A 9,710-nucleotide genomic window follows, 5' to 3' on the forward strand; every position below is an offset into this window, starting at 1 on the left:
AAAATCACAGGAGACGCAGATCGGCAGCAAAAATTGAAAGCGAGAGAATTAGGCTTCCCACAGATCGGAATTACATTACAAGGAACAGCAATATGTGTAAGTAAACACCCATGGGCCTTGTTTATTACTATTGCAATGCATCTGCAGTTGGAAATTATTATAAAAAATTACAAGACTGATAAATTAAATGTACAAATTTCTAGACATAGACATCAGAATGTAATAAAACCACTAGCTTTCAATTAATTATCTTTGCCTTAAAGCATTTGAGTAGGAAAACGGGTGATCTGTATATTTATTTTGATACAGCATGAATACACAAACATACATTACCAGTACAGCAAGTCAGCAGTTTTTTGGAAAAAAACACATTGGCCTTACAGTGAGACAGGGTCATTCTGCTGATTGGAAAATTGTCTCACGACATCATTATTATTATTAGTGTGGTTCAAGCAAACCACGAGATGACCCCCAGTACATGCAATGCAAAGAAAGCAGAGAGCTTTGTAATGATTTATAATGGAGGCACTCCATAAAGTTTCATAACGGGCTACAAATGTTTCAGTGGCATAACTACAGTCCCCATGTCTTTATTAAAGATCATTACACTGCTTTTCTGACTTCCTGCCGAAATTTACGGCCAGTTATAAACACGGGCGGCTCAAGCAAAACAATAAAAGGTACCCTTGGCACCTACCAGGGAATTAAACTCGACAATTCACCTTCCAATTTCAAGCTCTGCTGTGCTGGAGCTTTGTAATAAGCAGGCAGCGCACCCAGGGAGGAAAACAACTTCCACAACAGGTTGCGTCACCAAAAACCGTGGGAAGACTTAGTGTGACATGTTGAGAACCGCTGAATCCTCATAGAAGCCATGTTCCTTGTGCACTTCACTGGCGACACCCAGCAGAGAGCAAGGTGTGTTTTCTGTAGGACCCCCAGGCAGTGCCCAGAGACAGGCGGGCCACAGGCTGTCAAGAAGAAGGACGATGGGGTCTGCCTCAGTTTTCAGCTCGCTGGGGGTAAGAATTAGCACCTAGCAGCCTAAAAATACACAACTGAGCAAATCTCCTTGGCTTGGAGATACTACACCTGAGTCAAATCACTTGGCACCAAACAGAGCAGACAAATCCCTCCATATCTGGTAACTGGGCTTTGTGCATCCTGCAGGGGAGGAGGTGGAGGATCATACGAAAGACTAACAATTACAGTAGCAGCTCCATGAGAATAATTCATATATTTAATTATAATATATCGTTATTAATATAATGATAAGGACTGCTATCACTAAGCAGTCCTCACAAAGCTGATAGTTTTCCTGAAAACTTCAAATGGTGGGCTCCTTGAAACTGGATGTTCTCTGAATGTGCAGCTGGATCTGCAAACCAGTCTGGATTAAAAACTGGATCCAACAGAACGAGTGGGCATAATTCATTTGGCATTGCTGTTTATCACTCATCGGCTTTCACCATTACACGCTCTTACCAGGGCAGCAGAAATGAGGACAGAGGCTCTTCCTGCAGAGCTGGCGCTAAGAAACCAACCTCCTCCTCTTGTTTGGCCTGAGAGCTCCACGGTGTGACTGTGTCTCTCAGATGTCTCCCGGCCACTTGAATCTACACAGTATACAGACAGGCAAGCAAACCTGGTAAGCCAAAGGACCAGCCATGCGACCCAGCAGGTCTGCACCACCTTCCTCATATCCTAACATTAACCACCAGAGGACCCAGAGGACTGATGTTCCTCTCGATCACCTGTAGAGTAGAGTAGTTTATTGCTATACGTACACGTACTGTACATTGGAATTCTTATTAATTCCAATAAGAAATCATATCTGTACTTCTCTGCTTGTAGAGCTCAAGATTGTGCACGGCTCAGCCTGTGCTGTGACTAAGTGCTTGAGCCTCTCAGGAGCACCCCCCACTGTAATAAACGTGAACTGCACAAGCACCCTTTTCTTGTGAAATACTTATTTTTCACCTATATTTATACCTCCTGCCAAACGTTTAAGAGGAACATAACCAGATCCCATTTATTCCAATGTAATAAGCTGCTTAGCCTTCATTAGTTAAAAGGTGGAGAGACCAATCTTTGCAAGCATGTGGCAATGAAATTATAAAGAGGTCAGTGCCTGGTCTCCACCGCGCTCTGTATGTAAGTGCTTCTTGCTACGGGCAAAGCTGCAAATGGCTGTTAATTACTCATGAAATTAAATAAAAGTCAAAGACACTGATTTCACATCACTGACAGTGTTAGAAATCTGAAGAAGAAGGATGAGTACAGGGTTGAACTGCACACAAATGCTGAGGATGTCATGATCCTCATCCTCCCTCAAGGGAGCTTTGGCTGGGTCATGGAGTTCGAGCGGAGAAAGAGTCCATTCTGAGGACACAAAACCCTCAGTACTCATTTCTGAACGAATGGTGCCAGGCATCAGGCGTCCACTGTAACTGGGGAACTGCTCTTGTGTGCTGTCCAGTCTATTGTAGCATAAAGAGGGGTGTGTATTATAGCTAGGTTTTTAATTTTGTAGCTTCGCTTCCCTATGCTTGACTAAAGGTGTCCATTGACTGAACCTATCAATCACAGGCTGTGCTACTACTGATTGATAACAGACGTGGCTGTCGTGTGTGCAGCACCACACCTGTGGAGATCAATCCCCTAATCCATGGGGATCTGCAACTGTCGACAGCCTCAAGACCCATCTTTTCACTAGAAGCATTTCATGGATAATTATGTTCTGCCCTTGGAATCACAGTCGCTGTTGTCCAGTGCTTAGTTTCTTTATGTTTATTGAAATCAGTCATGAATAAAACTATTGCTGTCATCATTGCTACAATCCTAACAAAGGATGTGGTCTGTACTGATTGTATGGACAGAGATGGGGAAGAAAAAACAAGACCACCAATTAAAAAAAAACACGTAGATCCATTAAGAATGCACTGTGCCACTGTTAGTGATAGGTGGAGGCGCTAATGTCTTAAAATGTGACATTCAGAATGCTAACAAAAAGCAGACCTTGATATTTAAATGGTTATTTAAAGCATATTCTGAAGGTGGAAAACTATATGCATTGTAAAAAAAAACATAAAAGAGGTGCAAAGCTTGGTGTGAATCAAGGGGGTATGAGACACAAGCATTCACAGTGCCAGAAACAATTTCACGTCCCTGTGACAGAGTATCATGTTAAAATGAGCTTACAGAACAGACTAATTTTATTCTGTGTCAGTCGGTTCCATACCTTAGTGGGTAATTCTGTTTAGACTTCAGAAATTGCCGATGGGAATCCCTTAATATTACAAGAGCTTCCTTAATCCAAAATAGATCTGACAGCAAGTAAGAGTGAGCCATTACCATTTGTCTGAAGAATTTATGTGATATTAACAAAACGTGATACATACTGATTGCTCACAAATAAAATCTGTCTGGGAGAGGTCTAGAAGATGCAAAATTGCCCGGCTCTACTCGAAAATAAACTGTGCTTTTTATAGAACAGGACAGGTGTGTCACTAGAGAGAAGGAAGGCCACTTCAAATGTGATTAAGAGTATCGTCTGGAAGATTATTTTAATAATGAGAAGAATTCAGATTTGTTTTCTCTTTATCCCGGTTTAAGGCTGAGATCTAAAATACTCTCTAATGAGTGGAAACACGGAGCAGAAGCTTAGTGTCCACTCATATGTGTGAAAGAGTCTGTGGCAGTTTATTTCTCAGCAGGTTTTCTGTTAATTGGTGGCTTTTCTGACCAAGATGAGCCACGTTCAAAAGGTTTGGAGCGTAAACAGAAAAAATAATACATTTTCAGGTTGAATTTGACTTCAGATTGAAATGGCATGTTTCCCCAGACCCATGTGAGTTTCAGGATTTGATGTGTAGATATTTTGAGCTGGGATCTTTTCTCTCTCGCCATGTTTGGAGAATGTCACTACTTTCCTATCCAGTTCCCCACTGTGGAAGGTGGGGGCTTAAGCTGAATAAAAGCCCTTTTAGCTGCTAAAAGAATGGAGTCTTTTTGATTTTATTCCATCACCAAAACCCTAGCTCAGTTTATTTCCACATTAAATTGACTGAATGTGTTCCCAATGGGCTCACATTCACTAACACCCTGTACGGCTGCGATCTGAGCTTGTTTTTTAAGACAAAAAGGAAATTGACAATGTCTCTTTTAATGCCTGCGACTTGGGAAGAGTGACTCCCCAGGAAAATGAGGAAGATAAATAGAAACAGCAGAGGGAAAGCAATAAAATGCTGGTGCATTTATAGAGGGAAATTAGCACGCTCCTGCCCCAGAGTAATCTCTGCTCCAGTTGTCCTGGGGCTCTCCAGACACACAGCACCTACGATTAGATCTCCATTAAGCAGAGCAAGCCTCTTTAAGATTAGGGGAGATTTACACAAGCTCACTCACACAATAACCACATTATTCTTTAACAGTCCCTTGTCTCTTACAAATATTTGCATACCATGCCAGGGATTTCTTCTACTGAACAGCTGGGAGGAAGAGAGGCAGCCCAGAGACTGTGATTAATGTAATTAATGTCTGCTGATTGATTAATAATAGCAAAGATTATACTCCTGCACTTTCTAATGGGCTTGCAGCTTCCAACTGTTGCTAGTTTGGCTCCTTGTTGCTTTATTTGGGGCTAAATTATGTTTATTTTGCAGGAAACCAAACATTGTCTCTCTCTTACCCTGTGGGTGACTTGGGAAGACAGACAACAGAGCAGAAACGGAAGTGTCTGTATTTTACATTTTATGGTACCGGCAGTTTGGATCCCTTTTTGAACTTGAGCTGAAACATGTAATCGAAAGAGCTAAGCAGCAGCTGACAGGCAGGCAGGCATTTGCAATGCACGTAATTGCATTTGGCCAACTGCATTGTGAAATTCTCCAGTTCTCTGGTGAAATTTCTACCCTTTTTTAAGATCCTATGGCTCTGCCAAGCTACAATCCCCTGCCAGTATACAGAAGGCAAAGGAATCAGAAGGAGATTTCACAACCTGAACAAATGGCCAGTTAATAAGCACAGCTCCCAGTGGAAGAAAGACCAGGCTTAATGGTTCACTTGCCAAAACAACAACAGAATATGATAAATATTAGCAAATGTCACCCAAAGTGGTCAGAGGACTTTCGCAACTGAAAAACTTACAGTACTTAAGCCCTTGCTTAGATGTGATGACAAGTGCTGTGAGCACAATAGACAATGCATCTCTAGTGCTTCCAGCATGCTGTGGGTATGAACACTGCAGACAGACCCAAGAGCTGCCTACAGGTAAAAAAATATCCAGCTCTGCAATTTCTTTATATTCATTAATTTATGTACACTACTGTGCATGCATAGCAAGCTAGACTGCTTAACCAGTTGTGAGACCTCGCTCTTGATAAAAAAATAAAATCCTGGGCTCACTTTGGTCTAGATCATAAGCTGGTTGGGCAAACCCTTCAAAGGGTGAACTTATACTTCATAATAATCTGTAGAGCTATAAAAGTCACATACAGTATGTAGATGACCTAAAGGGCTTAGTACTCATGTTCAGTCCAATGAGGAATTACAGGTTTAACTAACTGTCTCTCCCTCTTTCTTGCTCCATCTCCAGCATCTCGCTCATTAACAGCTACAGAAAAAGAGGGTGTCTGAACAGTCTGGGCTTTGATGGCAATTGCATTCCTGATTCTACAGCAAGGTCAGCTGGAAGTCGCCCCCTGTGAATGACGGGCACTTGCCACGACAAGACGATGTGATTTAGGAGTGAATGACCCGGTTTGTCACACGCAGCAGACAGCCCGAGGCTGCGCAGGGGTGCCGCTGTCCTGGCTCAGTGGAGCCCCGATTCTTGGGCTCTCCTGAGGTGTGTGCCAAAATTATTGCTCCCTTTTGCCTCTGAATTAAGAGGGCACAGGTTAGTTAAAATCTTTTGCTTTCTAGCAGATAAGTAATACTAGTAATTATCAGTTAAGGCACACTGACATGCAGCATGTCTTTGCAGGGTGACTGATGCCATCTTGCTGGTATCTGATTCTGTAGTCAGTCTTGTTTGATATTACATATCTCCCATGGGCTCATTCTCACTGAGCTGAGCCTCATTATAGCAGAAGAGCAGAATGAATTTTTAGACCTGTTCCTACAGTGCAGAGAAGCCCCATCAGCTTTTCCGCTGTTCTGAACTCCTCTGGATAAGTTAAACTTTTATTCCCTGTTTTTTATTTCTTGGAAGCCTTTGCAAGACTTGGAAGCGTGATAAAGCAGCCTGGCAGGGCCAGTCCATTATCTTTGATCGGCCAACTAATTTTCGCAGCATAATTAGCATAATTACAACTTTTGCTAATCAATCCCAAAATGTAATTTGCCACTTGGATGCCATTCACAGTGCGACGGCAGCCACTGTGACAAGAGGAGCTGCTGACCGCTGCTGCTGGAAAGGAGAGCTGGCCGCGGTGCAGGGAGCCAAGGTGCCTTACTGGCCTCCTTCTGTGGCAGTCCCGAGAGCCAGGTGGAGAACTCGGACAGCAGCCGGCGGTGACAGGGAGAAAGGAGGAAGAGGAAGAATAGGAGAAGAAAGAAGAGGAGGAGGAGGAAGATAAACAGGGAAGGAGCGAGAAGAAAGAGGGTGATACGCTTTTAGTGCTGATAATAATAAACCAACCCAGGCGGAGTGTAATTGCGCTCCCCACAGATCCGTGATGCACGGACAACCGCCAGCTCCAGGGCCGAGAAGATCGGCCAGCTCTAATCAGGCATCAAGAGTCAATTCGGCCAAGCGAGTCTCCCAGCACCGCTCCGGCTGGACGTGAAAGTCGCCTTTCAGGATTGGCCCATCGGTTTCCCACCTGGGGAGTGAGATAACAACACCGCTTTCCCTCCGGGAGGACGCAAGCCTGCGGAAATCTTCACCGGGACGGTGAGTCACAGCAGGAGACTCATTCCTACATTTCCACCGGGAGATTTAGAGGGAGGGACGAGGCTCCGTGCTGGTTGGCATCTGCAAAAGGAACTGAAGGGTATGGGGGGGTCAGAAAGACGTGTTATCTTGGTGAGGCACCATGATTAACCCTAATGTCCCTGCAAGCCTCAGACAGCTTCTCAAATCTGCTTGTGTTGTAAATAAATCTACCTTTTAGCAACAAGTCTGATTCCACCTTTCCCGGAAAATATCATAGCAGAATACTGAGACGAGTTTGCGTCCATCTAGAGTTCCTGGTAGAAACAAAGAGCAGGAGCTCATTTGATGAATTTGCCTTTCAAAAAATGATATATAGGTCGGTATAAAGCCTTTAGCATTAGCAAGTTTAAATGACTTTTTCAGAATAAACAGATATATAAAATTGAACAATATGACTCATGATAGAACTGTCAGGAAGACACAACTATCTCTAAGATGGTTAATTTCTTGTATTGTATCCTAACATTTTCAGTGCGTAACCTGACATTAAAAAATGCAGAAGAATCTGTATATTGATTTCTTTATGTCTGTTATTTGATATCTGCTTCATAACAATAAATAAGACACTATCAAAATCCATTTCTTTCTGTAATTGAGTTGGCAGTTTAGTTATAGCTCAGATTGATTCCATTATCTAATCTCTGGTCCAGACCAGCAGCTACAGAGAAGCATTCTCTCTGATGACAAATTAAAAAACCGGAGCTTTTATTTATACAACGAAATGCATTTTCTATATCTTAAATCCCTGGAAAAAAAAAAAAAGATAATCTGCTACTCTCTCTGAGCCCGAGATCGAGCAGTAGATGTGCTGAGTTTTCATGGGTTAAAGCAGTCTGAAGCTCAGCCTGCAGGCATACAGAGGGCCAGGAGATGAAGTCGGCCTAAATCATTGCAGGGACTGACTCCACTGCTCATCAGAGCGAGATGGAAAAGGAGCGAGGGAAAGAAAAACACACTGGAGATAAATTCATCATCCCGCTCGGCTGAGAGCTGACAGAAACCCACACGCTCCAGCTGATAGCCCGGCAGAAACTCAGTCCAGCACTGGAACTTAATATAAATCCCTTCCAGAGCTGGGAGACACACATTACAGCACATGGCTCAAAAGTAGGGAACTGAGGGGTAAAAGCTGGCCAGTGGAATTGCAAAAATATTTCAGACATGCAGTCGTTAGTAAGCACATGCAATTCAGGCTCAGTAAGACCGCTGTCCATCCAGCAATGACAAGATTAAGTATGAAAGGGAGTCTGGGCTCGTAATTGGAGAATGGACTGTCAAAGTCAGGAGTAAACAACTGGAGTCTGTGTGGAACATACCGTATTACTTGAAATTGTGACACATACAGAAACTACTTTATTTTTGTGATTTCACAAAGTGAAAACAAGCAACACAATTTTCAATTTGAATTCAAAGTACTCTGCATAATTTTCTGCATATTAAGTCACTGAATGCTCATGTTTCACACCAGCTGCCATCTGACAAAAGGTTTTCAATAACATGTTGGTGGATGGCACCACTAGCCATGCGTATTGTGCTGCTGTTAACATGCTGATCCACATGAGCTGCTATTCCATTAGCAAATTAAAAGAGAGCTATGTGCATTCCCACCGAATTAATATCTATTAATTAGATATGGCTACTGATTGTTGAAAATGCACATTATTTTGCAACTTTCCATACCCTGCATTTCATGAGGAACGTATTCTGTGTAACACAGTTGATAGACACAAGAAAAGCAAAAATAATGAATTTAAAGGGATCCTCCAGACTTTGCTAAGAAAGTAAAAAGCAAACATTGCTTCTTGCTCAGGACAACAAAGAGTTCTGCAAGAAATGAAAAGTTTGCAGAAATGTTCAAAATGGTTAATTATAGGTGTGAAACCATACATCAGCATCTCCAAGAACATCCACAGAGTATGCAAAGGAACTGTGAAGCCTTCTGTAGGTGAACACCACAAAAAGCAATTCACTTAGCATACCACTTAGAATACTAGGATACGATAGGAATACAAAGATAACTCACTTAGCATACTAGGATACCACAGACTTAATGTGGTTATGGGATTAATTAGCAGTTAGCAATGGCTCCCTCTTGTTTTGTAGTTATTCTTGTAAAAAAATGTGTGACTTCATATGCAAGGTCAGAAAAGTTTAATCTTTACTTTTCTAAATGATTTCCAGCAGCATAAAGTAGTAACTTTGAAGATCAAAGATGCTACAACTAGTTCACTTAAACCTGCACCTTAATAAAAGACAAAGGGAGGACCTGATGAAAAGAGATTTTGACAGGCTGGTTTGGGGTGCTGTAAGCTTGCTCTGTTGAAATGTTTTCCAAGGCCTCAACGGGCACAAATCATCACTGCTCTCAAGATCGCAGGTGAAATGCCCTGGGACTCCATAATCTCCATACGGACCAGTTTTCCTGTTTTACCATTAGAGGTTTGGCCTCATTCTGCCAGGTCCTGTGTTCCCGCCTGACCCTGTTTCCTCCTGACAGCAGACAAGCCTGTGGGACTCTTGCAGTCTCATTCATGAGATTTGATTTGGAACAGAGAGCTCTGCTCAAGTGTCTGGGAGAGCATGTGGTGGGCACAGAAGAGGTGAGGGACCCCAGGGGAGAGGCTAAGCTCGGAGGTCCTGGAAGCACATGTTTGGAGGTACTTAGGAGATGTGGGGCCTCCATGCATGTGCAGGTCCACAGCTCTGCGAGCCTGAATGAGCCAGATACACATCCTGCCACCTGTCAGGTGACCCCCCAGCCCTCGGAGTG

The 9,710-nt window shown here is 42.9% G+C and overlaps 1 long non-coding RNA gene across 1 annotated transcript; it reads left to right on the plus strand.

Moving 5' to 3' along the window:
* Positions 1–5,194: 5,194 nt before the first annotated feature.
* LOC138241699 (uncharacterized) lies at positions 5,195–7,419 on the plus strand. Its single transcript, XR_011190962.1, has 3 exons — positions 5,195–5,271; positions 5,597–5,899; positions 6,368–7,419. It is a non-coding gene; the product is annotated as an uncharacterized lncRNA (long non-coding RNA).
* The last annotated feature ends 2,291 nt before the right edge of the window (positions 7,420–9,710 follow it).

The sequence above is a fragment of the Lepisosteus oculatus genome, chromosome 11, assembly GCF_040954835.1.
Source record: "Lepisosteus oculatus isolate fLepOcu1 chromosome 11, fLepOcu1.hap2, whole genome shotgun sequence".
Classification (NCBI taxonomy): domain Eukaryota; kingdom Metazoa; phylum Chordata; class Actinopteri; order Semionotiformes; family Lepisosteidae; genus Lepisosteus; species Lepisosteus oculatus.